We start from the raw sequence: 25,938 nt of genomic DNA on the forward strand, positions 1-25,938 counted from the left end.
TTCAAAATAAAACTCTATTTTCTTTAGATGTGCAAAAGGAAGGGTTGGTTCAACTTAAATATTGTAAGTCTGAAGATCAAGTAGCTGATATATTCACAAAAGCGTTGTCCAAGATCAGATTTGAATTTTGGGACTGAAGTTGGGGGTTTGCAGCAGCTTAGATGCAATGAGGAGTGGTTTAGATGTGCATCTAAATACTACTGCAACCAAAAATGATGCCAAGGTGGCAAAGTTGCTGTTAGTTTTTACAGTTATTGTTCAGTTTATGTGCAGTTTTAAGCAATTGTTTTGCAGTTTTTTGGATGCTCTGTAAATTTTAAATGATTTCTAGTGTGTGAGTTTGTAGTAGGAAAAAAGCAGTTTTATTAATGGTGAATCGTTTTCTGCAATTTATCTTCTTAATTGCTATTACCTTTGCTTTATTGCTCGTGCTACTACAAAAATAGTGTCAAGTAAATAAAAATTGGAAAAAGTGAAAACTTTGAGCCATATTCTTTGACGCTTTAGGTAATAATCTCAAACAACTTTATATAACTACAACAACAACAAATCAAAACACCTCTTTCTTCACCATCTTTTGTGTAAATATGGCTCGGTGCATCCCTGAAGATGAGCACGATTACCTTTTCAAGCGTGGTTTGATCGGTGATTTAGGTGTGGGTAAGTCAAAACTGCTTTCCTGGTTTACCTAAAATGAGTTTAATCCCAAGCTTAAGTTCTGTGTCGTGCTAAGCTTCCTAGCAAGTGTTTGAATATTGATGGTAAGGTCATAAGGCTCAGATTGGAGCACTGCTGGCCTAGAAACGTGACATTATTTGGTTTCTTTCCTTTCAAGTTTTAAGCTTTTGCTTAAATTTGTATATCATGCACACTCATAAACTCACTTTCATTAGCAAAACAACTTCATCCTTGATAGTCAATCTGGGTGTTCCTCAGACAAGGTCATTTGCAACCATCTTCTCACCATGTAATCGAATTTGGGAAAACACAAACAGTTGTTGCTTGTTTGGAGTTATGCCTCGGAAAAATATCATGTCTTTAACATTTTGATCAACGCATATATGCAAAGTTGTGATTGGAAAGTGCTCGAAAGTATTCAAAGATATGCCTGAGAGGAATATTGTGACTGGAATGCGATGGTAGGAGGTTTGATTCAGTTTGAGTTTAATGAGGAAAGCTTGAGATTGTTAAGTGAAAAGCATCAAAATGGGTTTTTGCCTGATGGGTTACTGTGGGTAGTGTGCGAAAAGTGGTTGCTTGGAACACACCATTGCGGGAAAGCTCAAATGAGTATTTTGAAGGAAAACTGGTCAATATAGTTGATGGAAAGCCAGGGCTGATTTAGTAGTGTCAGGTTAGTTCGTTAATAAGTAGGTATTCAAGATATGGCTATTTGGAGGATTCAATCAAAGCTTTCATGGAAAGTGAAGATTCAGATGTCGTCTGATGAAACTCAATTATTGCTGCATATGGGTTTCATGGACGAGATGATGAAGCTGTTAAATTGTTTGAGCAGATGGAGCAGGAAGAATGGGATGCAGATGATGTTACTTTCTTGAGCTTACTTTATGCTTGTAGTCATTGTGTATTGTAGGAAAAAGGATTGGAATTCTTCGATTTGAAGCCTAGACTAGAACATTATACATGTGTGGTTGACTCACTTGGTCGATCTGGCTGTTTAGATGAAGCAGAGGCTCTGATAAGATCAATGCCTGTAAAAGCAGATGGTATCATATGGAAGACGTTGTTATCTTCGTGTAAAATTCATAAAAATGTAGACATGGCAGGAAGAATTGCTGAAGAATTTTTTAGGCTTAATCCTTAGGATTCGTCTTCTTGTGTGCTTCTTTCTAACATTCATGCTTTTGCTAAGAGTTGGCTAGGTGTTTCCAAGGTGAGAAAAGCCATGAGATAGGAAGGTGAAAAAGGAACTGGGTATAAGTTGGCTGGAAATTGTTAAACAATGAACGCGTTTCGGTAGAAGGGCAACATGCTGCGGCACAAAGGAAAAAGATGGAACGTGACAAATTCCAGAATCTTTAATGCCGTAGCATAGTGCTGTGGCATGGTTTGACAATTTCAGTTTTATTTAGTTTCAAATGGCAGTTTGACTTGGTTACTATTGATGCTCGATTTTGACACCAACTATTCGCACGTGAGAAATGCTAAGTGGGCTTAAAAGTCACATATGATTATTGAAGTATTTAATTTGGTAAGGGTAAAAAACAATGTTTAAAGTGGTTCGGATGCTCAAAAGCGAATCCTACGTCCACTGATATTGTATTAATGAAAGTAAGGTCCGGTCGCGTTCAGCGAGCTGAGTTACAACTTGGAGAATACAAGAGAGGGAGAGAGAGAGAGAGGGAGAGAGAGAGTATGCTATTCCAGAGTGAAATTAGCCAATCCTGCAAATGATAGAGAAGTCATCTATTTATAGTGGGATTGGTCAAGGTAATGGTTACTAAATCTGCAAGTTGGGTAGGTATCGTGCAAATCCTTCTCTGCGTCACATTGCTCACCTACCCGAGTGATTTCCTTAACTTGAGCAGGGATTGGACACATGGACCATCTCCAACCATTTGCCAACCTGGCGTACACCCACTACACTGGCAAGAGCATGCCACTCATGTCATCACGCGACGTGGCCGCATCTGAGCGGTCGTGAAACCTTCTTAAGTTTTGACCATTGTTTTAAAAACCGGACTGGAGGGCAACCCGTTTTGCTGGTCGGGTCACGGTTCAACCGGTCCAATCGGTTGGACCGTCGGTTGGATCGGTGACATCATCACACATCATGATGACATCAAAACATTTTTAAAAAAACTTTTTTTTTTAGATTTCTATTTTTTAATAAGACAATAACAATTTAATTAATGTTCAATATCATTCAAAGTTCAAATTCAACAACAATCCCAATATAATTTAAGTATTTAATAATAATTCAAAGACCAAATCCAAACATAATGTATTTACATATTAAATGACAAAATACATAATAATTAATAACAAAACATTTGATGCAAGTGTTCAAAACATTTAAAAAAAAAACATTTTTTTTTAGATTTCTATTTTTTAATAAGATAATAACAATTTAATTAATGTTCAATATCATTCAAAGTTCAAATTCAACAACAATCCCAACATAATTTAAGTATTTAATAATAATTCAAAGACCAAATCCAAACATAATGTATTTACATATTAAATGACAAAATACATAATAATTAATAATAAAACATTTGATGTAAGTGTTTTTTTTTTTATTCGTCTCCATGTTGATTGAGCTTTACACACTAGCATCAAAATTCATCACCAACTTTATATGTACAAGAGAAAACGACATGTTCACACCCAAAGATTAGCGAAATGGCAAGTTTCCACCCCTATTTTTATTTATTCCATATTCCTCCTTTTAAATTAGTAGAAAATTGTTTCATGTAACAATTAAGGGATAAAATGGTCATTCTAAACACCAAAACCCTCATGAATTCCAACCCATTACATTGCCGACGCCATTGCCAACTGTTCAATAGGCTCCTCATCGGTTCTAAGTTCTAACCACCAAAATCGGTAGGCCTGAGGTCCTCGTCATCGTTCGAAGGTTGCTTGCACCGTTTTCCCGTGACACCCATCTTCACCCATTTGATCACCGTTTTCTAGCTTGATCTGGTCGGACAGCACCACCGAACCCTCCAAACACTTCCATCTGAATCCTCACATCACCCTAATAAAAACCCCTCTCTTTTCCACCACAACGCACCCTCAAATCGCCAACGAACAGCCTCTAAACTTATGCGCAAACTCACTGTTTCTCATCCAATTTCTGACCGTTTTGGACACCAGAAATTCCACTTGTCGTCGCCATTTGAACGTCCATCCTCGCCCCTTCTAAACCCCAACCTCCATCCCCACTTGTCGTCGCAAGAAATTGCGCAGCGCAAAGGGAGAAAGTGAGAAATTAGGGTTTTTAAAATTTTTCAGATTGGGCCGGTTTTCATTGCGGTCCAACACTGTTTACACGGTTCAATGACGGGTTAAAATGGTTTGTTACGTATAACGGGTTTTATATTAACTCGAACTGGACGCGTGACCGGTTCATGATCCAACCGGTTGGACCGGTCGATCCGACCCTTTGGACCGGCCAGTCCGGTCCAGCTTTTAAAACAGTGGTTTTGACCACCTTATGCTGACAAGACTCTACCTCAGCCCTACTTTTCTAGACATAACAGAAGTCCCCTAGTTTTTAAGGTTTGAGAATCGAACCTTGAAAACTTCACAATTATGCCTTAATTTGATATGTTCCGAATGGTGCCCGATCGATCCGACCTGGCTACAAGGAGGTCGCAAGACATTTCCATAAGGGCGACCTAAAGTGGTCTCCTTCCACAAGGTCTACGACCTAGACCATACCTTATTCAGTGCCGTATTAATGCGCCTCTTATCTTGACCGAGGCCCGTGACTTGGTTATACTTAGCATATTTTTGCTGAAGGCAATGAGTCACATCGCTTCACAATTGCCATCACATCGCTTCGCAACTAACATGCAATGAAAAGTGTTTTATCTAACGACCTCTTTAGATGTTATCTGTTGCGCTTTGGCAGCTAATGCATTAATAAAATAATTTTTACTCCGATAAACGTGTCCTATGCACAATAAATGCCAGCCATGCGCATTTAATGTAAGCCATGCTGAAACGACATTCCTTATCAGAGCATTAAATGCGGATGAGAGCGTATTTAATGTGGAGGAAGGAAACGAGTCGTCGCTTGATTATTTCAACAGAGAGAAGCGATGATTTGATTTCTCGAAGTGTGACGGTTACTCCTTCCCATTGATTGACGACACGTGGTCGCGATCAACGATGATAGATGATTTTCATCCAAACGTCGCTTGGCTCCGGGAAAACCAATTGCCACTTCCTTCACTATAAAATCCCAGACTCACCTCAAGCATTGTCACAACACTCACTTTTTTAGAAAGAGCAAGAAGCTTCCGTGAGACCAGATTTTCCATCTTTCGGATTGGTGCGCACTTGACGTTCACAGCAGGAAGTTCAATCTCCATATTTAAGAGGTAAGGATGATTCTTTCATTACTTTCCTTTTTCTGTTTTGACGATAACCATGCGATAACGATGGGTGTTTGAGGGTGGTTGATCAGAGAATAGGCTTTCCTCTTGGGTTTGAGTCTTTGGGGGTGGTCCCTAAGGATTCTTAGGGTTTTTCTAGGGTTTAAGGAAGATAGTGTTTATCTTTTCTCCCACGTCATCATACAAAACTTTGTACGACGACTGAGTAATTCCTGCATGTCACTATTTTTCAGACCGCAGAAGAAATGAACCCTTCAGCAACCAAAACAGACAAGGGAATGAGCTTGCCGATGTAGGACGCCCCAGCGGGTCCTTCACAGGAAATCCTGTCAATAGCCACAGGAGAGGAAATTCAAAAAGTGGTAGACCAATACGCAATTAGCGTAGATGTCTACCAGCATAGGACGTATACAGCTCGGAGTCCGCCAGAGGGAATGACTGCGATCTCCGAGAACATATTCAAATGTGGAGTACTGATTCTCTTCCACCCTTTCATAAGGTCGATCCTCGATAACTTCGGGGTCGCACCGTTACAGCTGACGCCAAATGCGTATATAATAGTTGTGGCTATGTATATCGCATGCGGCGAGAATGGTCTCTGTGAGCTGACTGTGCTAAAGCTCGGCTGTTCGTATTACCTAAAGAAGAGCAAAGACAAAGACTTTTTTTACCTCTCTAAGCAATCTACGATCGAGGGAGGAATACATAGTTACCCCAATAATGTCGAGACGTATGAGATGAAATTTTTCTTTTTTCATTATGATGGCATTTGCCATTTTAGGGAGCTGAGTAGGTGTGCTTTTCTTCTACTTGGCAATTTTTTTTTCTTTTAATCTTTGCTAACGAACTCTTCTATTTCTTGACAGTAAACAAAACGACCAGGTTGTCGGCTCTTGTTGATTTTAATAGAATAACCGCCTTCGGTCTTCTGCCCGAACGGAGTCACGAAGTGAGGCTGCTCGTGACAACCACCAACCTACGAAAATACGGCTTTTTCAACCCCGAATCGACCTTGGAATCTTCATCGAGTAAGTGTCTATAACCTTAGCCAACCTTATTGTTTGCATGCAACGAACTGTTTTGCTAACGATATTCGCATGCAGCGACCATGCCACCGAAGGTGCCCAGGTCGCTGCGAGCTAGGGAGTTCACCTTTCCTTGGGTCGGTGCCACGGGACCAGCTGGGGCAACCCCCAACGGTCCTCCTGTGGGAGGAACATCGACGGGGGTGTCGACTCGAGCAGCGAATGCTCCCCAGCCTACGGCTTCCCTACCTAAACAGAAAATCGTGGCCTAGAAATCCAAGAAGAGGAAGCAATTGCTTCGGGTCGAGGAGTCAAAGTCCTAGTCGGAGGGCTTGGGCATTCAGCCCAGAGGGTTGCAGCCTTACTAGACCTTCCGCTCTGGAGGGCCCCCTAGGGGCGCGACCGGTATTACACTTGCCCCTGAGGGTTTGCATAGAGGGCAAGGGAAGGTCGCGGTTCCTGAGAGGAGAGCGGGCAAGGAACCAGTGGGCGAGGTGCCACCTACCACGGGAACAAGCACGCTTGTGCTGGATTCTATAGGCAACTCCTGGAGCACTTACAGCCGGTGATGTTCACCCTGTTAAAGTGCCAGCTCGAAGAGGCTTTTAAGCAGTTCATGGCATCCAACCCTGTGGACCTGATGACCATGGCGTTTCCGCTGCAAAGCCAAGTAAGAGGGTTCGTCCTCGGTGAGGACTTTCTTATACTTCCCTTACTTTTTTAATGAAAAGGAATTCAACCCCTTACTCCCTTTACTTATGCAGTCCCTGCTCGCCATGCACTTGGCCCAGCAAAAGACTCAATTGGGAGCCGTTGAGGGGCTTGTTGAGCTGAGGGAAGAGATCGTGTGGCTGAAACAGGACTTAGAAGCCGCACAGACAAAGATGAGCCTATCCACTGTTCAGACAAACCAATATCTGCCAGAAAGGAATGCTGCGCTTCGCACAGTGGATTTTCAGAAGGCCGGGTTGGAGAAGAGGGGAGAAAAAGTTAAAGAGCTCTAAAGGACAGTGGCTAGACTCACTAAGGAGGCTGGCGAGAAAGAGCTGGAGCTATGAGCGATCTCCGGGTGGGCCTTGCAAGCAGAACAGGACAGAGCACAGTTGTGGGAGACCTTCGAGAAGCAAAGGTGGGCACTTGAGACAAAACTCCAGTTGCCCCAAGGACGTGCCGCTTCGTTAACCGAACAGATGAAGCGACAAGAGCCGAAAATTGAGAGGAGAGATGCCGACTGTTCGATCTAGTCCATCTATGCCCTACGACCAAAGAATCTAAACATAGACCTCACCGACCTCCCGGATGACTATCAAAGGATCCTTGCTTCCATGACGCAGGCTGGTGACGAGGAGGAAGGTCAAGGTCCTGATCTGGAGGATGAGCATCCAAAGGAGTATGTTTCGAAAGAATCGACGGCTGACCAAGTGGTCGGCGACTAGCCTGGAAATACTGAGGTCGCACCTTCGGGTCATGGGGATGAAGGCCAGTGATGGCTTCTGCTTTTGCTTGTTATAGTTATTTCCATGCTCGCAAATATGTACTCACTTTTTTAATAATAAATAAAGAAGTTATTTCCTTAATCATTCGTGAGTACTTATAATTTTTCGTACATCACAAATATTAGACATGTGGGTACAAGGTCGTTTTCTAACTATTTGTGATAAAATCTGTACAAACGATATATGCGAACAGAAATGCACACATGTGAGAAATAATATTACATAAGAGGTTATCTTATTTACAAGGCTTTAAGAGAGTAAGTCTATACAAGAAAATTAGGAAATGAGTTCGGAATTTACTGATAATAGGGGCGAAGATGTTCAGCATTTCAAGCTCGTGGTACTTCGGAATCATTGAACCTTTTAAGGTGATAAGTCCCTGGTCGTATCACCTTAGCGACACGGTATGAGCCTTCCTAATTTGGCCCCAACACTCCCGCACTTGGTTCTTTTGTACCGAGGAGGACTTCTTTCAGAACAAGGTCGTTGACCTGGAAGTCATTTCTCCTAACCTTAGAGTCGAAGAACCTTTTTGCACACTGCTGGTAGGCTGCTATCCTCAACTGAGCCTTGCTGCGATGTTCTTCAACTAGATCCAGACTTGTGTGCATAAGCGCTTCATTGTCTGTTTTATTGAACAGGTCCCTCCGAAGTGAACCAGTCCCTACTTCCACTAGGATTATCGCCTCGCAACCATATGCTAGCAAGAAGGGTGTTTTCGAAGTAGAGGTTCTCAGAGTTGTCTTGTATGCCCACAGGACATCTGGGAGGTCCTCAGCCCAATTACCCTTGGCAGTGCCAAGCTTGGCTTTCAAAGTATGCTTGATGGTCTTGTTGATAGCTTCAACTTGGTCATTTGCTTGCAGTCTTGCGACTAAGGTGAATTTTTTATGGATCCCCAACTCATCGCAAAATTCCTTGAATTCCTTGTTGTTGAATTGCTTCCAGTTATCGGAGATGAGGGTATGAGGAATTCCATAGTGACACATTATGTTTTTGAAGACGAAGTCTTTGAGCTTCTTGGTAGTGATCGCGGCCAAGGGTTCGGCCTTGGCCCATTTAGTAAAATAAACCACTACGACCACCGCAAACTTGACCCCTCCCCTTCCAACTGGCATGGGTCCAATAAGATCAATTCCCCACATAGAGAATGACCAAGGGCTGGTCATGGTTATCAGCTAGTGGGAAGGAGCTCGCGGTATGTTTGTGAACTGCTGGCACTTGTCACACTTTTTCACAAAGTTGAAGGTATCTTCTTGGAGTAGGGGCCAGTAATACCCTTGACAAACAACTTTGTTGGCGAGGGATCACGAGACAGTGTGATTACCATAGATCCCTTCATGTATCTCTCTCATGATGTAGTCTACTTCCTCATCGGTTACATATCGGAGGAGATGGGCGCTAAACCCTCGCTTGTACAATTAATCTCCTATAAGCGTGTAACGAGTAGCTCTAGTTCTCATGGTTCTCGCCTCGATCTTGTCGTTGGGCAAGTTTCCATCTCGGAGATACTGAATAATTGGGGCCATCCAGAAAACTGACTCTGTCACATTTATGGCTTGTTCGGGTGAGCTGATACTAGGGGTCTCTATAAACCGAATAGGAATACTTTTTGGCACATCTGAGTCCAGCGACGAGGCTATCTTTGTCAAGGCATCCGCGACAGAATTACTGTCTCTAGGGATCTACATGATCGTGAAGTGCTTGAACGGCTCGAGCGTGGCCTTAGCTTTCTTCAGATAACTGATCATGTTTTCTTCCTTGGCCTGATATTTCCCTAAGATCTGGTTAACAACCTGCATGGAGTCATTGTGAATACTGATCGCAGTTGATCCCATTTCTTTTGCCAACCGTAGACCAGTAAGCAGAGTTTCATACTCAGCCTTGTTGTTGGTCACTTTGAACCCAAATCAAAGAATACCATGGATGCGGGTCCCTTCGAGACTAAGAAGGAGAAGGCCTTCCCCGACCCTCTTCCTGTTCAAGGATCCATCGACATAGAGGCTCCAAGTCGATAGATTCTGGACGATTTCTTAGGTGGCTTCGCTGGCCTGTTGCTCGGATTCTTTAATCGGTTGATACGAGAATTTCAAAATGAAACTGGCAACGGCCTGCCCTTCAATGGTTACTTTCGGTATGTACTGTAGATCGAACTAATTCAGTTCCATAGCCCACTTGAGTTACTTACCCGAAGCCTCTAGTTTTTGGAGGTACTTGATTGAGCGAATAGTTGGTCAATACATGGATTGTGTGAGCGTGGAAATAAGGTTGCAGCTTCCTGGAGGCGATCAGTAGGGCATCGGGGTTGATTTCTATTCCCCTTTGGTTAACCATATACCCTAAGAATTTTCTTAAGGATACTCCGAACGAACACTTGAGAGGATTGAGCTTCATTCTGTACCTCCGGAGTATACCGAACATCTCAGCGAGATGCGCTATGTGATCTGAAGCGACATACGATTTGACCAGTATGTCATCGACATAGACTTCCATTGATTTTCTAATCTGCTAAAAAAACATTTAGTTAACCAATCGCTGGTAAGTCGCTCCAGCGTTCTTTAGGCCGAAAGGCATAACCTTGTAGCAATACAACCCTTGATCTGTAGCAAATGAGGTATGCTTTTTGTCCGGTGCGTACATCAGAATCTGATTGTATCCCAAGTAGGCATTCATAAAACTTAGCAACTCGTGCCCCGAGGTGACATCAACGAGTTGGTCGATTCTCGGCAAGGGAAAGTTGTCCTTTGGACAGGTTTTGTTGAGATTAGTGAAGTCAACACAGGTCCACCATTTGCCGTTAGACTTCTTTACCAAAACCAGGTTGGCAACCCAGCTCGAGTAGAGTGCCTTCCGGATGGATCCGTTTAAAAGGAGATTATCTACCTCAACTTTCAAGGCAGCATATCACTCCGGGTCCATTGCTCTTCTCTTCTGACAGACCGGCATGACCTCACTATCGATATTCAGGGCATGGCATTTGATATTCGGGCTGATCCCAACCATGTCGGCATGAGTCCATGAGAACACGTCAACATTTTCCCTAAGGAAACTGGTCAGGTCGTTGGCGAGCTGGGAGTTGAGATTACTTCCAATTCTCAACACTCGGCTCGGCTCATTCTGATCGATAGATACTCCAGATAGGTCCTCAACCGGCCCACTACAAGGGCATTCCTGGATATGAGGATCCATGTTATCCTCAACTGGGTTAGGCTGTGGCTCGATCCTGCTGATCGTCATTGCCTGTTCAGGGATGACGATTGGAGTTCCTTTTCCTTTGCACGCCATCTACACTGCCTTTATATAGCAGTCGCGAGATGCGCATTAAGATCTGCTTACTTTCCCTATCCCTGTAGCGGTGGAAAACTTCATCTTTAGATGGTAGATCGAGGTGACTGCTTTGAAGCTTCGTAGTAGAGGTCGTCTCAAGATGTCATTGAAAGCGGATGGACAATCCACTACTAGGAACTCAATCATTTTGATCATTTCATCGGTATCACCCAACATGACCGGGAGCGATGTCATCCCCTTGGGAATCAGATGATCCCCGGTGAAACCATACAGAGGGATGGAGGCAAGCTTTAGGTCGGCCTCATCCAGTTTCATCCTTTCGAAAGCTCGTTGGAACAAGATGTTCACGGCGCTTCCATTGTCCACCAACATTCTGTGGACCTCACACCGCCCTATTTCAGGCGTGATGACGAGAGCATCATCGTGGGGATGATGCAATCGTACCACGTCTTTCTCAGAGAAGGTGATTTCCTCCTCTCTGCGAACCTTTACTGGTCGCGACGTCATACTCATCACACTTATGGGGTCATGACAGGCTGCACGGGCATACCTTTCATGAGCACCTCGCGAATTCCCTGTGAGATGTGGTCCCCCAAGGATGATCCCTACATTGTAGAGACTGTTACGACCACGATGCTTCTTTCTCGGTTCCTCTTGATTTTTCTCCCAAACGGGAATAGAATCATTGACATACTCTTTGAAGTGTCCCTGCTTAATGAGGTCCTCAATTGCTTGCTTGAGAGTCTGACACTTATCAGTGTGGTGCCCATTATCTTGATGATAGCGACAATACTTTTTTTTTATTTCTGGCTGAAGAAGGATTTTTCATGAGTTGGGGCTCTCCGAGCAAACTGGTCTCTTCTGACTTATCCAGAATAGCCGATACTGAGGCATGCAGAGGGGTGTATTGACTCTTGTCGCAATCGCGATGAGGAATTAGGCGTAGGATTTCTTGGGCTCGTATCATTGCTTCTTTCCTTTTCGTTGATCGTCATTAGCCCATTTGCGATTAGCCCTCCTGTTCTCCCCCCGATCAGGAGCACTGCTCGAAGGACCAGGGTCGTGGCAGTTGAGCACAGCCACAGAGTTTTCAATGAGGAGGTACTTTTCCGTAAGGTTGTAGAAGCGGGTGAGGGAAACATCGTCCTCAGACCGTAGCTCATTCCATAGGTTTGTCTGCGGGCGAACTCCCACAATAATGAGAGTCCGAACGGACTCTTCAGTAGTGTGAGCTACCTTGTGGAGCTCCCTGTGGAACTTGTCAATATAGGATTGGAGGGGCTCATCCCTCTCTTGCCTTATATTGCTCAGGTAGCTTAGCGGCATTGAGAACTTTCTGTTCGCCTGGAAGTGCCTTAGAAATGTCGAGCTCATTTAAGGCCACGAGCCGACTGATCCTGCTGGGAGCAACCTGAACCATCGCTTGACAAGGGAGGTAAGGATTACCGCCAAACAACGACATTTTGCTAAGTCAGAGACTTGGTGGAGTTCCATGAGGTCGTTGAACTCGTACAGATGATCTTGCGAATCAGAATTCCCATCGAATCTGAATCTTGACGGGAGTGGAGCAGCTAACACTGCTGGAGAAAAGGGAGACGCCTCTACGACCTTCCCTTGCTCATTTCGCTGAGCCTTAAGCTGATCCAGAGCTCGCTATAGCTCCTCAATCTGAGGCAGTGGAGCCAACTGAGGATCACTTTCTGCAACGTGAGTTCGACCCTCACAATTGCGGTTGAGGAAGGACCGCAAGTTGGATTCCTCCTCACCGCAGTCGGCAGTTCCGACCAAGTTCGACACATGTTGGCTAGAGTTGTGTGATGGCATTGAGTGATTCAGGGAATCTTCCCGACCTCCACGATGGTGCGAACTGACCCGCGGACTGTGGGAATCCCCTGCACGACGACGATCAGAGCTGCCATTTTGGCGATAATGGGAATCTCCCCGCCTTGCACTTTTGTGGGAGTGCTCGTGCGACGTGGCACGGGATGGCTCAGGCCGCGACTTGTCACCGAGTCGCAACGCCATGGGTATTCTACCCGGGGCACGATCGGTGTTCGCTGGTCCCTTGGAGCCTTTAGGTCCGCTATGCGTCATTTGCTTTCCCTTTCTTTGACGTGCTACAATGCGCGTGGTATATGCTTTTGCCCTTTTTCGCGCTTTCACGTGACCTGCAGGCATTTTCGGCTGTGGCACCGCCTCATTTGATTCGGGTGGCACGACTCGATCCAATCGGTCTAGCCTTTGGCTGACTGTTTGGAGAGTATTATTGAACCTCTCCAGGTAACTCATGACGGTTGGATCAAGCCGTGAGCTTGAAGGGATATCCCCCACGATATTTTGTTGAGTTGGGGGCACTTCGGGAGAAGTATCCTCTTGTACATGGGGGATCTCTTCATTGCCATAATTGGTTCGCTCAGACTCAAAACCGCGAGCCATTTGCTATAGTGGGACTGATTAGTCAGAGATTCTCTTGATGAAGAACAGGTACTAAATCAGACCCTCCTTCTAGTATCAAACTGTTGATGCTCGATTTTGACACCAACTATTCGCACGTGAGGAATGCTAAGCGGGCTTAGAAGTCACACGTGATTATGGAAGTATTTAATTTGGTAAGGGTAAAGAACAATGTTTAAAGTGGTTTGGATACTCAAAAGTGAATCCTACGTCCACTGATATTGTATTAATGAAAGTAAGGTCAGGTCGCGTTCAGCGAGCTGAATTATAGCTTGGAGAATACAAGAGAGGGAGAGAGAGAGAGTATGTTATTCCAGAGTGAAATTAGCCAATCCCGCAAATGAGAGAAAAGTCCTCTATTTATAATGAGATTGGTCAAGGTAATGATTACTAAATCTGCAAGTGGGGTAGGTATTGTGCAAATCCTTCTCTGCATCCCATTGCTCACCTGCCCGAGTGATTTCCTCGACTTGAGCAGGGATTGGACACGTAGACCATCTCCAACCATTTGCCAACCTGGCGTACACCCACTACATTGGCAGAAGCATGCCACTCACGTCATCACGTGACGTGGCTGCATCTGAACGGTCGTGAAACCTTCTTAAGTTCTGACTACCTTATGTTGACAAGATTCTGCGCCAGCCCTATTTTTCCAGGCATAACAATTACCACTTTCTATCTTATCTAAACTTTTGTTTAAGTTATATTTGTTTTAATTATAAAAGACTTTTTACAAGTTTGTACGAAGTATTAACTTTATTTGAATTGAAGTTGTTCATGTGAAATAAAACTCTTCTTTTACTCAACTAGTCAATCAATCTTTCGTGCGTATTTTATTTAATTTTGCTTCCAATTCTAACAGAAATAAATAATCAAGTTCACCAGTTCTGCATGGGCGACAAATCTTATCCAAGTTCAATGGATATTGTATTTGGATGAACTAACGGCAGAGATGAAGCCGCAGGGATATGTGCCTGATACAGGTTCAGTTTTGCACGACATGGATAATGAAGAAAAAGAGTATAATTTGACACACCATAGTGAAAAGTTGGCCATTGAGTTTGCTCTAATGAAAACACCTGCAGGTGCACCAATTAGGGTGATGCGCTATTAAGCACATTGAGATGCCAGTATATTTCACCATTTCAAAAATGGGAAATGTTCTTGTGGAGATAATCATTTTTTAAATAAAATTGATAGCAAGCGGTCAACAGACAACTAAGGCAATCCTGTATGAGTTTCCAAATCCAAATTCCATCGCTTTCTACTTTGAAATTAGTGTTATAAAATTCCAAAAATGTTTGGCCAATAACGTGTTGAAAAATCTAAATATTTTTATAACGACATAATCATAAGCTTTTTAGGTTTTTTAATGATTATTTTAACTAAAGACCACAAAATGGACATATTTGACTAATAAAGAATTAGAGTAGAAGACAGTTCCCACACAAGGTTTGGCGAAACGGTAACTTCCCACCTTGTTCCATAAATTTCTTACCCTTAAACCAACACGGTTAGTAATTTTTAGCCTCAAATTAGTAAATTATTTTTTAGCCCCCACATCCCAAATCTCTCCACCTCCACCTCCACCTCCACCTCCACTGTGATTTGCAGTCTTTCGGGTTTGATTCCAGCCTATTTCCCACACCAAAATCCCACCTCACATCACCATCAGACTCACCACTTCCCCTTGAACAAAACCCATGTCATCACTGCGCATCGTTGCTCGTCGATCACCATTCGCCACCCCCTTTCTTTTTGCATGACAGTCACGTTTTTGGGCCTCTTTGGTGCAGCTCACGGCATTTTCCACTGATTGCAGCTTCCTACTGATTGTTGTGGTCTTTTTTATTGCTGTTTTGTGTAATTTCCTGGTTCTCGGCGACTCCCCATAATCTCCAACCTTTCCCACAATCAACATGCCCACCACTTGTTCGACAAAACTCCCCAACCAATTTCCCAACGGCAAACGGCGGGGTAAACGGGCGTGTAATGAGAGGGGTTTTGGTGGGGGGAGAATGGGGAGAAAAATTGGGGTGATGGGGAGGGTTGTCAACGACGGATTTCAGCCAAATCAAGGGAGGTTGAGGAGGTCATGACCATCTGCTTTTTTTGCCTTTTTCCGGTGACAACAGCTTTCCCCATTACCACCGTCCTCTTCCCCATGCCTCACACACCAAAACCCTCTTACCCCACCATCGTCAACCACGCCAATCGTCGGATTTCAGCTGATTTGTGGCTCGCGAATCCATCCCTCCATTTCTGACCAAACACAACCACCAAAATCCAATCTCTCACCACCCATAGATTCATCGGCCTCACCTCTTCAAAAGCCCTAACATTCCCGACCGAGTTAGCTCTCCAATGGCTAGCAATCTCTCCTAGAGTTTCTTGCAGGTTTTTGTGAATTTGGGGTGTTTGTAAGAAAAATTTGAGATTTGGAGGGTTATCTTGACATTTGTATTTTCATTTCAGATTTAATACACTTCAAATGATCATTACTGTTAATTTAAGGGTAGAAATCTAAAAAATTTGGCACCCACTTGCCATTTCGCCAAACCTTGCGTGGGAACATGTCGTTTACTCTAAGGGTACGTTTGGTTCAGGGAATATTGAATTATTGGGAATGTTAGATTATTGAAAAGTTAGATTATCCTGAAGATTATGGGAATCTTTAAGAAAATGTGTTTGGTTAGTTGGAATAAATTAGTGAGTATGTTTTATTAATATGTTTGGTTGGGAGGAATAAATTGGTGGGTATATTATTTAAATTGCTGAATAGTCCTCTAATTAAATATTATTATTATATTATTTTTTAATATTAATTATTATTTGGATTATTATAACCCCCTGCATTTAAAAACTTAGCAAAAATAACCCTATAATAAAAGTTTAGAAAATTAACAAAGCACCCCCATAACCCAGCCACTGTCGGTTACGGGTAGCCGACAACCTAACGGTTCACGGAAGGCAGGAAATGGCCTTCGTGCGTTGTATGGCCATTGGCCAAATCGTGATAGATTTGGCCATTGACGGCCAGATTGATGGTCGTTAACAGCTACAGACGTGGCCGTTAACGGCTATCAATCTGGCCGTCAACAGCCAAATCAACAGATCTAGCCATTTCTGACCAGATATCTAGTTGGAAATGGTCATATCGGCACACGGTGACCATTTTCGGCCTTCTGTGTGCCTTTCTGGAGGTGACGACGGTTGGCCACGATGATGGTTTCCGGCAGCAGGTGGGTGAGGGTGGTGGTGGCTTGGGTGGGTTGCAATTTGTTTTGAATTCAAGGGTAATTTTGTCCAAAAAGTTAATTAATTAGGGTAAATAGTAAAAATAATATTCATGTAAATAAATTTAAAAATAAGAGCATTATTGTTCTAAAATTTTATTAATAAATGATAGAATTGTAATAAAAAAAAGATTACTTTAGTAATCTTATAATACCTACGAAAACAGAGGTAATCAGATTATCTTTAATATTACCAATAGTAATTATTATTAGTATTTAAAGATGATCGAAATCTTATATTACATAATAATCAAATATAATAATAAAGTAATATAAGATGATATAACCTCGCTAATCTCACATTACCCCGTCCAAACGCCCTCCAAAGAATTATTAAAGATGTATAAAATAAGTTTAACTGAATAAAGAAAAAAGGATTATGATAATCAGAAGAAATTAGGTGCATTCCTATGTATATGTTTATCATTTTTGGAAGTCCATTTTGTTAGCTTGACTTCTTGGTCTTTTTCCTCTCTCTCTCTCTGCTTCTCTCCCATGGATGGGAAAGGCTCCAGTTTCATCATGTTCAGATTCTTTCCCCTTCTCTATATTCTTTTAACTTATTTCTGTCAACGAACTTCAGCTTCTTCAATTTCAGGCAATTGTTCTACACGGGTCAGTTACGTTTACTGTTTTAATTCAGGCCTTCCCTCCGCTTGGTACAACAACAATTCCGTTGTCATGGATGGATGGAAAATGAGAGTGTTTCTCCTGACAAAGAACGCTAATGATGTTGATTTCTATTGTGGGTTCTACTGCAGTGGAGCCTGCAACTCTTATGTGTTCTCAGTTGTGGCCACTGGAGGAGGAGGAGGAAATCACACCGTGGTTTGGTCGGCCAACAAAGACCGTCTTGTAAAAGAAAATGCAATGGTGCAGCTAACAAGAGAAGGCCTAGTGCTTCAAGACTCAGATGGCACTCAGGTCTGGTCAAGCAACACATCAGGATCTGGTAACTCCATTGTGGGAATGAACCTTAACCATTCTGGAAATTTAGTTCTTTTTAGCAATGAAAACGATTCTATTTGGGAGTCACCAACCGAAAAGATATCATTTAGTCCACCAAGTTCTACACCACCGCCAATCCCTCCAAGCACACAACCTGCAGAAAATGGATCACCAGGTGTCACAAATTTAGCACCACCACCACCAGGTCCACGCAGAGGAAAAGGGAAGAAATTAGTGGCAGTTATAGCAGGATCTGTTGCTGGTGTTCTTGTCATTGTTAGTGTTATAATTGTTTCGTTTATTGTGAGAATTCGGAAGATTTCTAAAGCTGAGGAACTTGTGGAGGACTACATCAAGCAAGTTCCTGGAATGCCTGTAAGGTCTTCGTATGAAGATTTACGAATTGCAACGGAGGATTTCAGAGAGAGACTTGGTGGGGGAGGATTTGGTTCCGTGTTCAAAGGAGATCTACCAGATGGAAACAAAATTGCAGTGAAGAGATTGGATGGAATGGGACAAGGAATGAGGGAATTCTTAGCAGAAGTTGAAACCATTGGTAGCCTACATCATTTTAATCTTGTGAGATTGATTGGTTTTTGTGTAGAGAAAAGGTTCAGACTTCTTGTGTATGAATATATGAGTAATGGTTCACTGGAAAAATGGATTTTCTTCAGAGACGAAACACCTTGTCTCGATTGGCAAACAAGGAAGAAGGTTATACTTGATATAGCCAAAGGATTGACTTATCTTCATGAAGATTGCAGGCAGAGAATAATGCATTTAGATATAAAGCCACAAAACATTCTCTTGGATGAAAATTTCAATGCCAAAGTCTCAGACTTTGGATTATCTCAGCTATTTGACAGAGATGAGAGCCAAGTCCAAGCCACTATGAGAGGAACTCCAGGATACATTGCTCCAGAATGGCGAAAATCAAAAATCACTGTAAAAGTTGACATATATAGCTTTGGGATTGTTCTTCTTGAAGTGGTTAGTGGAAGGAGAAATTTGGATAGTTCTAGGTCAGAATCTAGCTGTCATCTTCTTAAATTGTTACAGGACAAGGCCGAGGAAGGGCGAGTGCTTGACATCCTGGAAAATTCATATGATGATATGCAAAATCACTGGGAAGAGATAGTAAGAATGATAAAAATTGGAGCCTGGTGTTTACAGGATGATCCTGCAGACCGGCCATCCATGTCAACTGTGGTGAAGGTTTTAGAGGGAGTAATGGAGGTAAATGAAAACATCAACTATAAATTTGCTCATGCAATGCCATATGCTTCTTTTGTTAATCACCGTGTTTCTGCCCCACCTGTAGAATCTATTCTTTCTAATCCTAGATGATTTTCAGGTATATATATCTTTGAGTACAGAACAAATTCATCAAGTCTGAGATTTTTTTTTTAACAGTACATTATGATTTGATTAATTCTCAAAATTACTGAGATATTTAGTGTTGTACCTTCTTGACCATATTGGTATAATTAAGAAGCCAGATATGCTTCCTATTATTTTTTATCTGCTTGATTCTTAATGGGAAGAAGAATCCAAATAATTGGTTTCATAATCATCCTTTATGTCTTTTAAGCATCTGCACTTATGAAAGAATGCATTGGAGAAAGAAACAGGAAGTTTGTACTCATTTTGAAAATATCGCATAAAACAGTTGGAATCAGATTGTGCTCTTACAGTGCATAAATAAATTAAGAGCATATGCTTTTATGAATTGAGATAATATCAGTTATATTTTTATCACAAGACATATGTACTAATAGGAGCTTTAATAAAATAGAATAATTAAGATTTTCAAAAAATCTTTATATCCGAATGATTGAATGTGAAAACAAGAAAGATTTAAAAATGTTTGAAGTGAATATAAACTGAAAAGTTGCACTCTCAGATTCCAAAACGTGAAACCTTGAGCAATATCTCTTTGACCGCTATAGGTAATAATCTCAAACACTCTTTATATAACTGAAATAACAACAAAAAATTAAAACATCTGTCTCTTAACCATCTTTTTTGTGAATAATATGACGTGGCACATGCCTGAAGATGAGTACAATTACCTTTTCAAGCTGGTTTTGATTATGGGTAAGTCCAACTAGCTTTCCAAGTTTACCAAAAACAAGTTTAATCCAAGCGTAACTGCTGTTAGTTCTTGTTAACTCAAGCAAGCTCAACGAAGGACTAGAGAATGAGGTGGAGAAAGATGGTAAGACTGGTGATGAAACAACTACTGATGAGTTGCTGGAGTATAGAAAAATGCAGAAAAAATGCAGTTTGAATTTGTGTAGAAAAATGCAGATTGAGTTTGTGCAGAAAAATGCAATTTCAAAGGAAACAATTCATTGCCTGTCCAACCTCAGTCGAATTTGTCACAAGTCGATAGTCATTCACAGACTGCCAATCCTATGTCTTACTTTGCACAGCCAATATCAGTAGCAGACCCTCAGTGGTATCTTGATTCTGGAGCAACAAGTCATATTACCTCAACTGCTCAAAATCTCACTCTTAGCAGTCCTCATTCTGGAGCAGAAAAACTTCAGGTTGGAAGTGGTCAGTGCTTGAACATCACTTATACAGGTGACATTTCTTTTCCCACCTTGTGTAACGACCCGATTGCTTCCCTTCGGACTCGTTCGGCCTTAGGTGCTAATCTCCCGACGATTGCCCTAAGTCAGCCTTGCTTGCTCACGCTCCTAGCCCTGCAAGTAAGAAAACACTCACACAAACTCACAAGATATGCTAGAAGAGAATGCTTTACTAATTGAGAGAACTTTACAATTCTTGGATGGTTTGGCCAAATGAAGGCCTCCCCCTTTTATAGTAGTTGGAATGTACAATGAACGGTCTAGATCGTCCGAGATCAACGGTGGAGATTAGCTAACTCCCAACTACCACCTACCAACTACTATCTACCAACTACCACATTAATTACAAGATTCTAGCATGTACAAGAGTATTCCGGAAGCTTCTAGAATGTCCAGGTGACGCACACCAAGTGTTCGATGAAATGCTTGAGAGGCGTCACACTTGTTACCTTTAAAGAAATTGAAAATAGCTAAGGTGTTGGTAGTGCCTGAAATTACAAAGAACTTGATAAGTATACCAAAGCTCACTCAAGTCAATGCAGTTACAGTTGAATTTTCTGTTGACTTGTGTGTTGTTAAGGACAAGGTGACACAAGCAGCTCTACTGCAAGGCACACTTAAAGAGGGACTGTATCAACTACACTTTAATCAAGTTGGAGCCTGGACAACATATGTTTTTGGGAGTAATACTTCAAGACTGCAAGATAGTAGTATAGTTGCTGAGATAAATAAACCTTTGTTGTCAGGATGTAATTCGTTTTTACTGCATAATAGTGATTCAGGAATAAAAGGAGTGTATTCCGTAAATGTAGTTACTGAGAATAAACAGGAGCTAGATCCAATTGTGTGGCACATGAGTCTTGGTCATCCACAAGACAAAGTTCTCCAAACTGTTGTAAACAAGGTTTTCAATAAAAATACATTTCATATTACTGAATCCTTACAATGTTGTTCTGCTTGCAAATATGGAAAATTGCATCAACAGCCTTTCTGTGCTTCTGAAACAGTAACTACAAAACCTTTGGAATTGATCTTTGCTGATTTATGGGGACCAGCACCTGTTGTATCAAAAGAAGGTTACAAGTATTATCTTGTTTTTCTGGATGACTTTAGTCGATATTCATGGATTTACCCTTTGAAACAGAAGTCTGATGCCTTTATGATATTTACACAATTCCATGTCTTGGTGGAAGAACAATTAGATACAAAGATCAAGTGTCTTCAAACAAATTGGGGAGGAGAATTTAGAACTTTTCTGCCTTATCTAATATCTAACTAAGCAAGGCATTGTATTCAGGTACCCATGTCCTCATGTGCGTCAACAAAATGGCAAAGTTGAAAGAAAGCACGGGCATATAACAGAAATGGGGTTGACATTATTAGCTCAATCATCTCTACCTTTCCAATTCTGGTGGCATGCTTTTCACACTGCTGTGTTTTTGATCAATAGGCTGCCCACTGTTGTTCTACAATATCAGTCTCCTTTTGAGAAATTGTTTCATAAAACACCTGATTATAACCTTTCACAAGTATTTGGCTGTCGGTTTTATCCATTCTTGAGGCCATACAACTCACACAAGATGGATTATCACACTAAACCTGTATTTTCATAGGTTACAGTGTGTCTCATAAAGGATACTTATGTTTAAGTGAAACAGGCAAAGTCTATATTACAAGACATGTTGATTTTGATGAAAGGAGTTTTCCATCCAAAGAGATACGATGTGACAGTACAAAGGAGCAGAGTTTGAACAACAAATTAACTGAGCATCAAGTTTGTCAAAAATGGCAAATTCCTTGTGAGATACCTGGTGCTCAAAATTCACAATTTTTCTCAGAATCTATTTCAAACTTTGCTGATGCACCTGTTACAAGTAACGTTAATGCTTCTGAAACTCTATCAGCAGCTTGTACAAGTGATTTCTCTTCAGATTCTGAGCCAAAGCATTCATCTTCAATCAGTACATCTCCAGGCCTATATCAAATTATATCTGATGGTGCTCTACTCCCTAACTTAAAGCTAGAAGTTCAACTTCCCATTGCTGAACATCAGAAAGATTTGTCATCAACTTCAGACTCACCAAAAAATGTTCATCCAATGCTTACCAGATAAAAAACAACTGGTTTGAACAAAACTCACACATTTATTGCCACCACAACCTCCACTTGTGAGCCTTCAAACATTAATGACGCATTAAGCTCAAAAGAGTGGTTTTCTGCTATGAAAACAGAATATGATGCCTTGATGGCAAATAAGACCTGGACACTTGTACCATATGATAGACAAATGACTCTGGTAGACAATAAGTGGGTGTTCAGGGTTAAATATAACATCGATGGTACCATTCAGAGATACAAAGCTAGGTTGGTAGCCAAGGGCTTTCAACAAACTCCTGAAATAAACTACTTCGAGACCTTTGCTCCAATGGTTAAACCATGCACTATCAGATTGACATCAACAATGCATTCTTGAATGGAGACCTTGCTGAAACGATGTATATGACACAACCTACAGGATTTATTGACTCCACAAAACCTGCTCATGTGTGTAGGTTAAATAAGGCCCTATATGGACTCAAACAGGCCCCTCGAGCCTGGTTTGAAACACTTAAAGGAGCCCTATTTGCTCAAAACTTTCAAAATACATCTGCTGACAGTAGTTTGTTTATTCAGTACTCTGCTGAAAAAGTGGTCTACCTACTGGTATATGTTGATGACATTTTGATTACAGGGAATAACTTTTCATACATCCAGAGTTTGGTTAAAGAATTACATCAAACTTTTGCTCTAAAAGACCTAGGTGAGTTGAGTTACTTTCTTGGTTTTGAAGTAGTGAAAACTTCAGCTGCCACTTTATTAACTCAGTCAAAATATGCGGCTGATCTACTTAAAAGAGCTAGGATGTATGATGCAAATCCCAGTTCTACTCCTATGGCAGCAAACACCAAGCTAACTAGAGATAACAGTCCATTGTTTGATAATCCCACATTATACAAAAGCTTAGTTGGAGGTCTACAATATTTAACCATGTCTAGACTAGATTTGTCTTTTGCAGTGAACAGGTTAAGCCAATTTCTTCAAAATCCTTCTGTTACACATTGAACAGCTTGTAAAAGGGTCATTCGTTACATAAAAGGCACTTTGGATTATGGCATTGTGTTTAAGCTCTCATCAAATCTAATAATTGAAGGCTTTGCTGATGCTGATTGGGCAAATGATTTAGATGACAGAAAATCCACTAGTGGTTTTTGTATTTTCCTTGCTGGAAACCTGATCAGCTGGTCCTCTAGGAAACAAAAAGTGGTGGCCTTAAGTTCCACAGAGGCAGAATAGCGAGCTCTTGCTCAAGCCTCTACTGAAATCATTTGGATACAACAGCTGCTTCAGGAGTTAAAGATCTCAGTGCCCTTTAAATCAGTTCTATGGTGTGACAACAAAAGCACAGGTGCCTTAGCTGCAAATCCTGTATTTCATGCCCATACTAAGCACATAGAAATTGATGTGCACTATGTTCGTGACTTGGTTGCTTCCAAACGATTGGCAGTCCAATATATTGCATCTGAGTATCAAACTGCTGACTTACTTACAAAACCTCTTCCTAGTACCACGTTTCAGTTATCGTGTACCAAGTTTCAGCTGACTTCTCTGCTTCGCTTGAGGGAGGATGTTAACTCAAGCAAGCTCAACGAAGGACTAGAGAATGAGGTGGAGAAAGATGGTAAGACTGGTGATGAAACAAGCTACTGATGAGTTGCTGGAGTATAGAAAAATGCAGAAAAAATGCAGATTGAGTTTGTGCAGAAAAATGCAGTTTGAATTTGTGAAGAAAAATGCAGATTGAGTTTGTGCAGAAAAATGTAGTTTGAGTCTGTGCAGAAAACATATTGACATCAACTATGGTGGTGTAGCCACGTCTGAGGGAGGATGTTAGAGTATTAGAAGGTAGTTGTAGGTATATTGGCAAGCTGCAGCAGTAAAGTTTTACTGCTTGGCTTGAGTGAGGATGTTAGAATATTGCAAGGTAGTTGTAGTTATATTGGCAAGCTGCAGCAGTAAAGTTTTACTGCTTTTCTTGGGGGAGGATGTTAGAGTATTACAAGGCAGCTGGAGTTTTACAATTGATCAATGGTGGAGATGCTAGAAGAATGATCAACGGTGGAGATGTTATTTTGTAAAGGATGGCCAACGTGGACTGATGCTCGTATAAAAGAAATTTAATATTCGCAAATAAAAAATAAACTATAGTTCTGGAAAGATCCAACATTTTCTCTCTCACTTTCTTTTCTGAAATTTCTGTTTGGTTCTGGAGAAAGTTTCGCAACTTTCAAATCTTTTTCTTTTCTTGATTCTAGGACTCTATTAGTTCTGAGCTTCCTAGCAAGAGTTTAATGATGGTAAGGTCATCAAGGCTCAGATTTGGGACACTGCTGGCGGATAAAGGTGACATTGTTTTTTATTTCTTTCCTTTCAAGTTTTGAGCTTTTTGCTGAAATTTGGTGTTTCTCTTTATGAATTGTGTTTTGGTATTTTTGTCTACAGCTTGACGGGTTGTGAAGTAAAGAAAGTTTGTTAGTTTCCTTGTTAAGTTGTAACTTTTACATTATGGAGACTTGTACTGATTTTTTTTTTCTTCCATATTTTCGATATTTAGATGAAGAGTTTTAGTTATGATATCTGGAATATTATGGGTTTCTGGAGTTTTAGTTACATTATGGAATATTATAATCATTGTTTAGCTTTAGCACATTTCTTGCACATAAAACACTCTTGTTTAGCTATCCAATGTCATGACATCCTACCTTTGGTGTTAAATATTGACAATTGCTATCATATAACTCTTATTTTCTTGTGTATAGTTTTAGTAATGATTTGTTTTTATGATAATGCTCCATTTCATGATCTAACTTTTAATTGCCTGTGGTTGTCACAGTGATATCTTTAATCACTGCCATTTCAACCTTTTCAGTTTGGCGCTTTGTTATTGTAGGTACATTGCCACGCCAAGCAGTAATTATGGAGGTGCTGTTGGTGCTCTGCTTGTATATGATGTAACACAACGTTCCACATTTGAGAATGTTGGGAGGTGGTTGAAGGAGTTGAGGGATCAAGCTGACTCCAACATAGTCATTATGCTGATCGGCAACAAGTCAGATCTTGGACAAAATGTGGCTATCTTGACTGAGGGTAAAGATTTGCTGAGGAGGAGTCCCTATATTTCATGGAAACATCAGCATTCAATGCAGCCAATGTGGAAAAAGCTTTTGCAGAAATTGACTTCAATGCCCGAACATCCCAAAGTCCACTACCCCTTACCATTCCGGCCTACAACCCACTGCCTCCACCGTTTCCCTACCCTACCCTACGCACAGACATAAGCAAACCAACACAAGCAACACAGTGGGGGAGGGGGCATGGGCAGCGCGCAATGGTGTAGGGGCAACAAGGTATGGGTTGCATGGTTATTAGTATCCTACAATACCCGATACGTATCATCTGATACGATTCGATACAGGTCGCCAACGATATGTATCAGAGAGTGTATCATAAACCTTTCGATACGTTGATATGTATGCTATGATATGATACGTATTCGTTCGTATCCTTAAAAATATTGATACAAATCAATACGACTTTATTAATTTGGGCCAAAGACCCAAAAATTTTTTTGGGTTAGAACCGAGTCACCCAATCTAGTTCACTAAAACTTGTCTAAATTTACCCATTTTGCATAGAGAAAATGAAGA

General features: G+C 41.4%; 1 pseudogene; it reads left to right on the forward strand.

Annotated features, from left to right (window-relative positions):
• The first annotated feature begins 587 nt into the window (after positions 1-587).
• On the forward strand, positions 588-25,701 carry LOC116123725 (annotated as a pseudogene).
• Positions 25,702-25,938: the final 237 nt, after the last annotated feature.

Source organism: Pistacia vera, unplaced genomic scaffold (assembly GCF_008641045.1).
Source record: "Pistacia vera cultivar Batoury unplaced genomic scaffold, PisVer_v2 Contig103, whole genome shotgun sequence".
Taxonomy (NCBI): domain Eukaryota; kingdom Viridiplantae; phylum Streptophyta; class Magnoliopsida; order Sapindales; family Anacardiaceae; genus Pistacia; species Pistacia vera.